The sequence below is a fragment of the Ambystoma mexicanum genome, chromosome 6q, assembly GCF_040938575.1.
Source record: "Ambystoma mexicanum isolate Mex_15411 chromosome 6q, UKY_AmexF1_1, whole genome shotgun sequence".
In the NCBI taxonomy this organism is placed as follows: Eukaryota; Metazoa; Chordata; class Amphibia; order Caudata; family Ambystomatidae; genus Ambystoma; species Ambystoma mexicanum.
In genome coordinates this window covers 1,176,691,883-1,176,704,057 of record NC_090937.1, presented here as the reverse complement: position 1 = coordinate 1,176,704,057, position 12,175 = coordinate 1,176,691,883, and the positions used below count along the sequence as shown (strand labels likewise).

General features: G+C 45.9%; 1 protein-coding gene across 1 annotated transcript in view; it reads left to right on the top strand.

Moving 5' to 3' along the window:
* Positions 1 to 12,175, top strand: part of WDR19 (WD repeat domain 19) — a 2,828,275-nt gene that overhangs the window by 1,040,922 nt on the left and 1,775,178 nt on the right. The window lies entirely within an intron of this gene.

Sequence of the window (12,175 nt, the reverse complement as noted above, 5' to 3'; positions counted from 1 at the left end):
GGTGAATACCAAGCTGGATGAGATAGTTGCCACCATCGGCACCTTGAAGGCCAGAATCGATGAGGAGAGTGCATGTGTCACGGAGGCTGAAGGCAGGATAAGTGTGAACGAAGATACTATTGGGGAACACAGCCGAGATAATTCCTACATCAAAGACACGATGAGCAAACTGCAAAGTAAGTGTGAGGACCTGGAATCCAGGTCCAGAAGAAACAATTTCCGCGTGGTTGGTGTGGCCGAATCCTTCGGCAAGGGCCAAATGGAGAAACATGTGGAAGAACTTTTCAAATCCTTATTTGGACCCGAGGCACTATCCGAACACTTCCTTGTGGAGAGCGCACCGCACTCTAGCACCGGCGCCCAAACCAGGAGCACCGCCTCGAACAATAATTGCTCGTCTCCTCAATTACAGAGACAGAGACACAATCCTTCGTTTAGCCAGGGAGACCGGCACATTGTACTATGAAGGCAACCGTATACATATATATCCGGACTTCTATGCCTCTGTCCAGGCGAGCAGACTCTCTTATGAACCGGTCAAGAAGCTCCTCGGAGAACGGCAGATCACTTACGCCTTGATGTTCCCGGCCAAAATGAGAATTCAGCATGCTGGAAGGTCGCACTTTTTTGAGAATCCATCTGAAGCCCTTTCATATATTGAGTCCTCTATACCCCTCCCTCCAAGAGGGAAAGACCTGCCCCGAACAATAGACCTCGGCCGGCGGACTAAGGTGAACATACTTTAGTAATTTGGTGTCCAGCGGTAGCCGGCCCTACTTTAGGGGCCGTGATGTACTGATATTGCAGTCGGCCATTTTCTTTGAGTGGTGGTGCTGGAGGCCGGGGATGGCGGTCATGTGAGGCAACATGGCTACCCTGGGAGTATTCCACAAGTTTAGGGTCGGACACCATCGAGTTGGGGGAGACGGTGAGGGTGACGGGCGGGATAGGGGGTTGGAAATGGGGGATTGTTTCTTTAATACCCCATGGTTTGAAGTGGGAAGGTTCCCCCACTGCATGGTTCTCTGTTCTGAGAAAGTTCTTGTGGGAAGTGGTTATAAGTTACTGTTTAAACAAGTGGTCTGGGAGGCACTGACACGGTCCATAATGTCTGATACTGCATCCAAGAGGTTGGCGATACTATCCGAACATTTTTGTGTAAAGCTCTGCTCACGCACTGAGGGTTAAACTTGTGTCATGGAATGTAAGGGGACTGAATAATCGTTTGAAGGTCAAGAAGGTGGGAAATTACATTGTCAGGCACGGTGCCCAAATTGTTATGCTACAGGAAACACATACTGTTGGTACCGATAATGAGTGCATAATGCCTGGTTGGGGCAAGTCCAGGTTCTGTACCAACTACTCAAACCAATCCAGGGGTGTCGCTACGCTCATACACCCGGATCTTGGACTCCGGCTTGATGGCCATAAACTAGACCCCCATGGTAGGTATGTTCTTGTGTGGGGCTTGATTGCAGGACAGCGGATATTGCTGGTCAACACATATGGGCCGAACATTGATGACCCTGCCTTTTATACAGATATATACCAATTGATCGCTGCTATTGATATCCCTACTATAGTTTGGGGAGGAGACTTCAATGTTGCTGTGGACCCTGTACTTGATAGATCCAGCACGATTATTAGAGCACCAAGTAGGGCTGTTCTCACTTTGCGAAGTGTCCTTTCTCAGCTCTTCCTCGAGGATGCCTGGCGAGTGCTTCACCCGAATGTGAGGGGTTACACGTACTATCCGTCTGTACATGATTCCGAGTCCAGAATCGATTACTGGTTTGTCTCCCCCGCTGTGATTGCTGTAACAAAGTCATGTGAAATACTGTCCCGCACACTGTCTGACCACGCCCCAATAACACTTGAGGTCACATTTCACAATTGCCCTAGACCCCCTAGGAGGTGGAGGATGCCTGAGGGCTTGCTGAGGGACCCGAGGGTGGTGGAGGGGTTGCACACTGAAATCTCGGAGTTCCTTGAGATTAACATCGACTCAGTTGATAGATGTTCCACGGTATGGGAATCCTTCAAGGTCTGGGTCAGAGGCACGTTATTGTCTAAATCTGCGGGTCTTCTAAAAGGAATCAGGGCCGAACTGGCCCAAACTGAAGGCGAACTGAAATTACTGGAGGACGCTTATTCGCACACCCATGATAAGGCCATATTAGCGGACATACAGCAGCATCATCAGGAATTTGGCAATCTAGCCTCTAGGGAAGTACAGTACATGGCGGCCCCGATCCGAGCCCGTAGGTATGCCGAGGGCAACAAGGCAGGCAGGACACTATCCAATCTACTTAAACAGGACAGACACCCTAATCGAATTACTAGCATACAGACGCCCAGCGGCGCGGTTTTACTGAATGAGAACGAGATAAATGCTGAGTTTGCTGGGTTTTACGAACGATTGTATCGTAATAGAGACACTAAATCAGCTACGGAGATCAGGACATACCTGGAGGGACTGATGATGCCGAAACTCCATGAGGAGACCCGCCTTGCACTGGACCAACCTCTCACTACAGATGAGATTGCTGAGGCGATTAAAGACTTAACATCCAATAAAGCTCCAGGGTTAGACGGCCTGGGTGCAGAGTTCTACAAGGAGTTCAGTGCGGAGCTTGTTCCATTGTTATTACGGGTCTGGGAGGAATCCCTCCAGTGTAACATATTGCCCCCGTCCATGAGAGAGGCGTTAATAACTGTGCCCTAAACCGCGCCACCCGCCCCAGGATATGTCGTCCTGTAGGCCGCTATCTCTTATTAATACAGATGCCAAAATATTCACCAAAGTACTGGCCAACATGCTTTTACCGGCAGTCCCCACACTTGTTCACCCTGACCAGAATGGGTTTATCCCAGCTAGATCTACGGCACTTAACCTGCGTAGGCTCTTTGGCATAATGGCCCAGATTGACCCGGGCAGAAACGCGGTGGCCGTATCATTAGATGCGGGGAAGGCCTTCGACTCTGTGTCTTGGGCCTACTTGCTAGCAGTACTGGAGTCATTTGGGGGTAGGCCCGAACTTCATTAGGTACGTGGAATTGCTTTATACTGAACCCTGGGCCCGGGTACTGACCAATCAGTCAATCTCGGATATGTTTCTATTGGGGAGGGGCACTAGGCAGGGCTGCCCATTTTCGCCCATACTGTTTGCCTTGACAATAGAACCATTGGCAATAGCCGTCAGGCTTCGACATTGCAACAGAGGCATTAACCTGAAGGGGGCCACCGAGCTAATATCCCTATATGCGGATGACACGCTCTTATATATCCGTGAACCGGAAAACAACCTAGCACCTATAATGGCGGAGATTCAAGATTTTACTGCACACTCTGGCTACTCCATAAACAAAGATAAGTCGGAGGTTTTCCCCCTTACACCGGCAACTGGCTGCCCCAGCTCTCTGGGCGGGCTGAAGTGGTCCAATGAGTCCATCAGATATTTGGGGATACTTGTTTCGCACGGGAAAAACAGGTTATACACTGACAATCATGATGCCGCGCTACAGGCCTTGAAAACTAAATTGCTATTATGGGACCGCCTTCCGATATCACTACATGGTAGGATAGCAGTTCTTAAAATGATAGTTCTACCCAAATTATTGTACCTATTTGTGAACATACCGATTTGGCCGGGAAGACTCTTCTTTAATAAACTTAAGTCAATGGCTACGACCTTTCTATGGCATGGGCAGGCTCCAAGAATAGGGTGGGGAAAGATAACTGAGCCATACTCCTCGGGTGGCCTAGCGGCACCTGACTTTGATCTGTATTATTATGTTTCCCAAGCCCAATTCTCTAAATATTGGTATTCCAGATACGGGGGGCCCCCCTCATGTGGATGTAGAGGAGCTCACCACCTCCCCCACGACATACAGTCTGTAATTTTTGACGCACACTATAGGGATACATGTGACTTCCATCCGGTAAGCTGTACGATTGGTGCCTCGAGAGCAATATTTAAAAAACTGGGAGTGTCGACCCCGTACAATCCAGAGGTTTCCCTCTGGAACTACCCTGGTATCCCTCCGACGCACGATGTCAGCCTACGTTCAGCCTGGGACCCCAATGATGAGATGCCACTGGGAGATATGTTTATCGAAGGGAAGTTCGCGACCCTTTAGCCGATAGCTGGGGCTTTTGGCAGGGGCCCACTTAGGGTGCTGCAATACTATCGTATGAGATCAGCCTTCCAGAAATGCTGGGCGTCTTTCCCCGATGAACCCCCTACACACCCTTACGTGCAGATGATAACGGCCGGAGACCGTTTGAGGGTATCCAGCCTGTATGCTATAATACAAGCACACTCACCCACGGCTAATTTGAACAAAGACAAATGGGAAAAGGATCTCCAGATCCCTATAGATAAGACTTGGGACAGGTACTGCTCTCTCACCAAGAAGGTTTCCCTGAACGCTGGATTACGCTTAATCCAGTTTAAAATTCTTAACAGATTACACTATACCCCGGCCAAAATAGCCAAGTTTGTTTCAGATAATCCGGGTGAATGCCTCAAATGTAAAACGGATTACGCTTGCTCGTTCCACATGTACTGGAGCTGCCCGACGGTGGCTGAGTTCTGGAGGGAGGTGGCGGATATACTTGAAGAAATCACATAAATCCCCCCGATATTAACCCCGCAGAAATATTTATTCGGAGATATAGGAAAGTGCTCTGAAAAGATCAGAAAGCTGTTCAATGTCACGTGTGCAGTGGCCAAAAAATGCATTCTACAACAATGGAAAAATCCGGCGCCACTCACTGTGAAGCAGTTCCTCCGGGAACTGGTTTATGTAAATGAGGCTGAAGAACAGTTTGTCCTCACCCGCCCATCGGTGAGCAGACCTAAGGATATTTGGGGACCCCTCCTGTTTCTGTGTGATATGATTTCTGATGACGATGGAGATGTGTAGACTCACCACCTCGGGAAGATGTATGGTATATGTACTGATTTTCTACCTTGTCATGTTGATTTCAATCTGCACGATGAAGCTGTAACTGAACTGTGTTTTGTGTTTTCTTGGCCACTAATAAATAAAGTTTAAAAAAAAAATAATATGCTTCAGAGTTTGAACAACCATTTCATTGCACAGAGAGTAGTGGCTACCCCTTGCTGTTGACTTTTCCCTGGATGCTCTTATTTCTCCTGTGTGAACGAAATTGAAGAGCAGCCTCAGAAAGTCCATCCTTAGATGGTTGTCTGGGAAACGTGTCAGATATCTTGGGAGATAACCACTCGGTTTGTCGTATTGCAACAATGATTTTGCTAGAGTTACATATGTGATTAATGATTTCAATCCAGTCCATGCGCAGGAGTGCCGATTTGACACCCATCGGATTTGCTATCAAATCATTGCTTGTCCGATTACACTGGCACAGTAATTTGATGACATTATTTTCTATTTGGGTGAAGACCGCACATGAACCCTTCTGCATTTCACAGTTGATGTTGCATACAGAGAATTGACCTTTGGGTTCTGTAAGGAACTCATGGTGGCAACAGTAAATGCAGACACAAGTGATCACAGTTCAAGTGTGTTTATTAAACTGTGTCGGTAGGTTGGAAAAACGCCTAATCTAAACCTAAATCTAAGATAGGAGCAATCTACGACCATCAAATAGTAATAAGGCAGCCCTCGTGGCGTCGTATCGAATAGAAGGCCTATACTAAAAAAAAGAAAATATTGTCAATCCTTACAACTAAAAGAAAGAAGTGTTCACAAAATAATAAGTCAGGATGGGGCAGCCAGGGTTCTCCCTTCCTGATGTTTTGAGCACGGGACAAGGCGGGACTCCTGAGCACAGCACAGTCTCGAGCTTTCCTAGCCCGAGACTACAGTTCCATTCTCCGGTATCAAGATCTTCTGTGGTTAAGTCTCTGTTATACAAAAACGTCTCCTGCCTTAGAGGACCTGATGTGTTCAAAATAACCAAACAAAAAGTTAATTTCCGTATGTACATTGGGTGATGGCTTTTCACCCCTGGATCCCCCTCTTCCGGGTTCAGACCCTTCTCGAATGTTAGCCTCCCTCCGTCAGGTTCACTGTGGCTTTTTCCTAAACAATTTCACCTGTTGCATTCATAAGTCTTAATGTCCTTTTAGACAATCCACTGTGGACATCCCTCTGTCGCGTTCACTCTTTCCACCACTATGTTGAGGCATCATGCTTAGCCCTGTTCTGTCGGGTTCACGTTTGTCAGTGCCACAGTTCCTTCTACTTTCTCACTATGCAGGAATCACTCCCCTTTGTCTTTCAATTACTTGTTGGTCAAAGACTTTCGGCTGTATGGGGGGTTTTGCTAGACCCCTGTATGACCACTTTGACCTTCTCCTTGCGGCTCTCCTTAGGCCTCCTGGTACCGGAAGTTTCAACAATAGGGGAATTAGTCAGAGTCTCTCGAGTGAGCACCCATGTGGTGCCGGATCCCTCTGCAGCTGGTTTTCCCCTGAGTTATTTACAGTTCTTTATTTCCCCTTAACTTGCCATTAGCAACTTTCGATCAACACAGAGCGGTTTCTTATTGGTTCTTCTTTCGACTTACTGGCTGTGATGAACTGCTTGGCTTTTCTTGTCTTTGGAGTAAAGGACGGTATCACGGTAGCAAGCATCTCTCCCTGTCCTGGTTATCAGTGTAGGAGGGCTCTGTATATACCGTTGACATCTGCTGCAACACACACTGGCTATTGTTTGCGGTGTTATGATTCCTTTCACAGAGGCTTTGTGGGTCTGGCTCAAAAGGGGCAAGGTTGCTTCCCTCCTGTCGCCCCTTCAGTTCTCCCTGCCTTTCTCCTCCTCTTGAACTGCCACCCTGGGATAGCCGTCTCATTGTGCGGTCTGCCATGCTGGTAGTGTGCTCTCCTGCTCCACCTTTTATCCCTCAGGAGAAGGGCAAGGGCTGTCCGGTGTGTGTGGTTCTGGTCCATTGACTGACTTTGCCCGACCCTTGTGTTGGGACATATCAGGTAAACGGCCCTGGTGTTGGTCCATTGTATTTCCTGTTGTGGGAACGTGTTTGTGTCGGCAAGGGGGTGAGGGGGTGGAGTTTCCGAGTATTCTACGTGGTAGGATGGGGAAAAGGCGTTATAAGAAGGGGAATACTGCATCTCACCCATCAGTGTCTCAATTCCATGCCTGAGGACCCCACATCTAGGTGATCTTCCCGTACTGGTACACCCCCAGGAACTGGGTCCAATAGCAATGGCCCTCTCCTGGCCCCCTGGATGACAGATCCCCAGGGACTAGTCAGGAAGACACCTTCAGGTTTCTCACATACCCTTGCTCCATGCGATGTACCCACATTTGTTTCACAGGGGAACCGGGAAAGAAAATCTACATTTCCCTGGTCTTTTCCCTTTCAGTGCTCCACAGTGAAACACTAGGGTTGTAGGTATAGAAACCATCACATGACCCGAGGGTTGGAGTCTTTGCGTTAGCTAATCCAAACTAGGGGTGAGTGATCTGTAACAAGTGTGAACTTTCCTCCCAATAGGTAGTATCTCAGATGTATAATGGCCCACTTGGTGGCCATGGCCTCTAGTTCCAACATGGAGTAATTTCTTTTATGTGGGAGCAGCTTGCAACTAGTGAATAAGATGGGGTGTTCCAATCCATTGCAAACCTGGAACAGTACAGCTCCTAACCATGAAAAGGGAGGCATCCATCTGTAATACAAAACCTTTAGAGGAGTCGACTACCTTTAGGATTGGGTTCTGGCACAGAGTCTGTTTCAAGGTGTTATAACATATCCTCGTCATTCCAATGAGGTTTCTGGGGTTCGGCATTCTAAAGTTTATCTGTTAGCGAGGTTGTTTTGTCTGAAAAGTTGAGGATAAACCTATGGTAACATCCTATTAACCAGAGAAAAGCTCCAAGATCTCTTTTGGTCTTGGGGGTTGGTGTATCTAAAACAGCTTTTACCGTCTCATGTAGTGGCTGTACTTTCCCGTTCCCTACGAAGAAGCTGAGGTATTTTATGGCTGACTATAAATGACGATATCGTCAATATAAGCTCCACAGAAATCGGAATAGGGTTGTAGGATTTGATCTATGAGACTTTGGAAAATGTCTGGTGTGCTGTGTAAGCCAAAAGGAAGGACTTTGAATTGGAACAGTCCTAGAGGCATCAGAAACACAGTCTTTTCCTTATCTGGCCCATACACAGGAACTTGCCAGTACCCTTTGGTTAAATCTAGGGTAGATAGAATGGTGGCTGCTCCGAGTTTATCAATTAGGTCATCGATGCGAGGCATGAGATAGGCATTGAAGTCTGAAATGGCCTTAACTTGATGTAATTCTATGCAGAATCTCCAGGAACGGTCAGGTTTAGTGACCAACACAATAGGAGAGAACCATTGACTTGACGAAGGCTCGATAATATTGGCTTTCAACATTTTGTTGACTTCCTCAATCACTATCTGTTTACATTCTTCTGGGAGTCTATACGGTTTTAAATGAACCAATTTATCTTTAGGTGCTCTAATATAGTGGTAGGTGCCTTTTACTCTTCCTGGTTTTTCTGAGAATACTTCGGGGAATGAGTCAAATACATCTTTTGGATCTTCTTGTTGTTGGATAGATAGCTCGGGAGGATTTTATGTCAAAGTTATATATCTCTTCGGGAACCAGACAGGCTAGTACTTTGGGATGGGTAGCTGCCGGTCTCCCTTTCCACTCTTTAAGACATTTACGTGATAGAAATGATTTGGGCAAGCCCTAGGAGTCTAGTGTCCACCATAATCATTCACAGTTGGTTTTTTCATAGGCCTTTGATAGATCTAGCCAAGCCCCATAGAGTATTGGTCCATTCTTCTTCCATGAATTATTGGATAGAATCGATATTACCAGACCATTCACTAAAGTGGACAGATCCTTCTTGAAACCTGTCTGGAATTTTGGGATGACCTTTTTCTCAGTGACCCACTCCAAAGCTCTTAACACTGCTCCAGCAAAGATCTTGCCATCTGCGTCCAGCAGGGCAATCGGGCGATAATTAGTGGGATCAGCCCGCTCACCCTTCTTATACATCGGTATAGTTACAGCCGATTTCCAAGATGCTGGAAGCTTCAATATTTCATTAAATAGCATCAGCAAGATCCCTGACCAGAGCCGTGTATTCCCTTTCAGTATTGCATTGGTCAACCTATTGGGACCTGAGGCTCTGGAGGAAAAGGATTTTTTAATTAGGTCTTCTTTCAGGGTTAGTTTCCAGTTCTCTTCAATCCCCACGTTATACCTGATCGTGTTCGCTGTTTTATAAATGTTACCAAAGAACTTGCACCTGGCTGTGTCCGAGATGACGTTACTGTGCGCTTGATTTTGGTTACCATTCATATTATTGACTAAAGCCCAGAAGCAGCGATAGTTATTGTTGTGCAAAACATTCAACATCATTTCTGTGTTTTGCTTTTGTCGTAGGTTCCTGTTAGCGCGTGACCACACTCTGTAGTTGTTACATAACCTTTTTACCTCCACGTTATAGTAAGGATGGGATCTGGGAAAGTCTTTACCCAGATTTCACATGGAAGCCCGCAGCTCTCTTTTCCGCTGACGGGTCTCTTCATCAAAGACGTGGGAATGAGTGGTGTGTTTCGACTTACACGGTTGACCTGGGGGATCAAGGTCCAAGAGATCAACCACAAAAGTTGAGGGGGAGCAAAAGCTCAGTAAGTCCTCTTCTGATGAATTCTCTGTGACACCCACAAGTTTGGTATTCAGACTGCACCATTATGGCTGAATTTGACCACCCTATTTCTAGATTGGTTCACTCTTATTTTTGTATCATAAACCTCCTCTCCTTGACCTTGCATTAAGGCACTGCTCCCTGTCAACATTATATGATCACTGGTACCCCTGTTTCTCACCCGGAAGTCTGAGCACCTATCAAATAGGTCCTTCGACAGGAATAAGTAGTCTATAGTTGATCCTGTGGTGTCTTGTGTCCAGGTGAAAGCAGGAGGGATATCACCCTTTATATTGCCATTCCTCATTTTTAGTTGATGTTAAAGGACATTTGTACTGCACACTATCACCACAGGAGTAGTCCCCTGGCGGATCTGAAAAGAAAGGGGGTGGGGTGAGTTTGTAGGACCGAGCGGGAAAAGTGCAAAAGAGCAGTTATGTGCTGTTGGCAGCTTCAGTTCGGTTAACACTGTTCGCTGAGCTTATGTTTGGTTTTTGGTTGGTAGCCATCATGTTCCGTTGTGCGTGGCTATGTGTTATTTGTTTTGTTTTTGCAGTGTAGTGAAGTTCATGCCGTTTGGTGTGCTTTAGAGGTGTGGTTCTGTTTGGTTATAGTTTGAGAGGTGTATGCAGAAGGGTGAGATTTTTAGTGGGTTGAGCAGTTACATTGCTATCTAGATGTGCTGCATGCTTATTCCGAAATTCTTTCTAGATGTGGCTTGTGAATATCTCTGCATTTCTATCTAAATGTGGCACAGGCTAATTTTCCAAATCCTGTCTAGATATAACACTGGCTAATATTAAAAATTCTATCTAAATGTGGCACTGGCTAATATTCACAATCGTGTCTAGATGCGATGCAGGCTAATATTCATAATTCTATCGAAATGTGGCGTATGCTAATATTCACAAATCCTGTCTAGATGTGACGCAGGCTAATCTTCTCAATTCTATCTAAATGTGACGTAGGTCACAGCTTTCTAAAAAGGACAGCCATCTGTCACCATTTGCAGTTGGTTCTTTTTTTAAAGAATTCGAACCCCTGTAGATCTAATGCACTGTGAGTTTAGATCACCAGATCATAAGATTCCTACTGGGCCGTGTAGAAGTTTGCTCTTTAACAGCAGTTCTAAAAAAAAGTCACCTAGAATGGAGGCGGCAGGTAAATATTTATTACCGCAATCTTGCTGGGAGAATTAGGGACTCTAAATGTCAGTAAAGCAGCAAGGAGACCATTTATTGGAGTCGATATGAGCTATAAATTTGAGCTTATTGACGAGCGAACAGCAATCAATTGGCCACCGACAGTTCGACCACTTTTCCCTTTAATTGCTAGCCGAACAACTGTCAGAAAACCATCCACATTTTCCCTCTGGGTCAGCCAAGTTTCCTGGAATATAATTAAGTTATGAATACCAAATACAAATTATCTCCTCCGCTTTATGGTAAAGGAGGTGGTACCCTGTGTGTTCCAATCCACCACTTTAAGATTGTGATCCACTACAGTGCATTTTCAGAGGCCCTTAACCTCTCAACAACTTGGCCAATTATGTCGGGCAAGATAGCCCACATTTTATTTTTAATCTTCATAGAGACATTTCCCTCCTCTGATGACGGCAGCAAAGTTGCTATTGACGCTGCCAAGGGAAGGGCTAAACCTCTTCCGGGTTGTGTGTAACCCTGATGATCTTTATTCCATATTACCTATTTCCCCTCGTTCTTGATTAGAACTGATGATATTCCAATTCCCATGGTTTCAGGGTCTGCACTCGCCGCCAATAGGGCGTCCACGCCCTGATGTGTCTTTAGGCCAAGTGCAGCTATGGAGATACAGCCTGCATGTGGAAATCGGACATATTCGATGTCTTGTCGATGAGAACAAATATAGCGTTGGAATCTTCTTCAGAATCGATAAGAATCTGCTGAGATTGAGTGCCCTTTTATCACCACCCTTCTCTTCTATCTTCAGCCATACTCGTGGTATAGCAAACAAGTGGTGTGATGATGGTGAGGTTAACTTATTAGTTGCGGCGCAAGCCTCCCTTATTGCCCTTTGGCAATCTCCTTCACGGATACAGTCCTCTTGTATTTCCACGGCCATCGGTCGTGTAATGTTTGTAGTCGCCTTTACAGTTGGTTCAGAAATGGTCGCATGATCGATCGTTGTGTCTTTAGGTTTCGTATGAAGGTCTCTTACTGCTTTTTTGAATGGATCGAAAGCCTTGTATTTTTTTACTCAGATAAAAGATTGGCTTCAATCTTTTCAGGTCCGTCACTCCATCTGTCTGAGTTCCCAAGGTTATAATATTCACTTTCCTTATGGGATTCTCATTATCGTCTAGCAATCTCAAATTCTGTTTTCCAATACTGTTGGACTTGGTTGTCGAGTTTTCCTTGTTTCTTGTCCCCCGCATTCAATATTGGCTCCCATTTCTTAGATATGTTAGCAGTTAGATCACAAGCAAGTGATTCACAACAT